Raw genomic sequence first — 1915 nt, 5'->3', positions numbered from 1 at the left:
TATGCATCCCTATGTTCATAGCAGCACAATTTACAATAGCTAAGACAGCCTAAGAGCCTAAGTGCCCATCAGCAGATGAGTGGATTAAAAAGCTGTGGTGCCTGGATGGTTTGGCTCACTGGATGGCCTGGGGAGTCACTTCCTCTCTCTGGCACAATGGGTGGCCTCTACCCTGTGGCTCTAAGACATGTATCAGCAGCACTGACATTATGAATGCACAGTCTTGGGGGTGGGAGGGTGTTCATTTCTTCCCCAAGATCTGTGCACCACCCATCAGGAAGGGCAGCCCCCTCCCACCCATCATCTTGAGGAGAGACATGGAGGAGGGGGAGATGGAGGCGGGGAAGTAGACAGCCACAAAACAGGACAGAGGCCTGGGAAGTTTTGGTCCCTCCGAGGCAGGCATTTAAAAATGCAGAAAGCACTCACTCATTTGTGGATTATAATGAACCACATAAACCGATGAACAAAAACAGATGTAGAGACAGAAAAGCATTGATCAGATGCTCAAAATTCAGAGGGAAGATGTGGGAGGGTGGGGGTGAGGGGGAGAGATCAACCAAAGGACTTGTATGCATGCATATAAGCATAAGTGATGGATGTGGACAACAGGGGGTGAGGGTGAGGGCAGGATTGGGGGGATGAGGGGACATTGGGAGGATAAGGACACATTTGTAATATCTTAATCGATAAAGGGAAAAAAATAAAAAAATGAAATAAATAAAAATAAAGTCACTATATTGTTCTTAGGGAAAAAAAACCACCCAAAAAAGCAAGCAAACAAACAAAAAAACTTTGATATATGTGGATAAGAGTTTAAATTTGTGCCACCTCTTTGGCAACATTCATCAAGCTTTTAAATGTACATCATTTTAATTCCACAATTCCATATCTAGAAATTTCTGATAAGTTCAAGACTTCCCCCTTGTTTAGAGGTAACATAAGAGCCATAAAGAGAGCCATTGTCTTTTCTTCCCCCTATCACAACACAATCAGCCTCACCACTATAAGTTGAAACTAATCCACAAAGAGGCTGTAATGAGAAATTATTGCCCAATTTCCCGTAAAAGGCCACAGGGACTAACCAGTCCCATCACTATTTTCATGCCTGTTTAATTCAGTTGCTGCCAGAAGTCTAAGCTTCTCATGTCAATCTTCCACCATTTATAGCTGTTGACATCTTCTACTCAGTCTCTCACCCCACTCTCAACCCAGACTTTTCTGGAATTCAGTCATCATCAGCAAAATCCTTTAAGCCATGCTCCTGTCTGGGCCCACCCCTCCACTCCCATCCTGGGTCTCATCCCCACTTAACTACTCAAGGACATTTCTCTAACAATTATCTCCTTTCCTCTTGAATATTGAATAGTCTCTTTATACAGGACAGAGCCCATATCACAATAAACTTTAATATCTCCCATTAAAAACAAACAAACAGCTCTTTCCAGTTACCATTTCATTTCTCAATTCTCCTTTAGAGTAAATCTCCTTGAAAGAGTTGTTATATGTTTGCCTTCTTGCTTACCTCCCATTCTCTCTGGCAAGCATTTTTACTGAAATATAGCTAACCTACTGGAAGATGCACAAGTAATAGGTATATAACTCACAATAAATTATCACAAATACCATGTGCCAACACCCAGGTCAAGAAATAGAACACTGTCTACATCCCAGAAACTTTGTTTCCTCTTCTACTTACTACACTCCCTTCTCCCCTAAAATAACTACTAACACTACTTTTAGTACAACACATCATTCTGCTTATTTTTAAAAAAATTGCTCTAGAATAATACCATATGTATTTTTTGTGCACATTTTCTTTTGCCCAATATTATGTTTGTTAGATTTGTTCAAGTTGTGGTGTGTAGCAGGGGCTAGATCACATAGGGACTAATAAGAACTAAGGATTTTTTTT

This window comes from Myotis brandtii, unplaced genomic scaffold (assembly GCF_000412655.1).
Source record: "Myotis brandtii unplaced genomic scaffold, ASM41265v1 scaffold77, whole genome shotgun sequence".
Classification (NCBI taxonomy): Eukaryota; Metazoa; Chordata; class Mammalia; order Chiroptera; family Vespertilionidae; genus Myotis; species Myotis brandtii.
The sequence above is the reverse complement of the archived record's forward strand: the minus strand, read 5'-3'. Positions refer to the sequence as shown.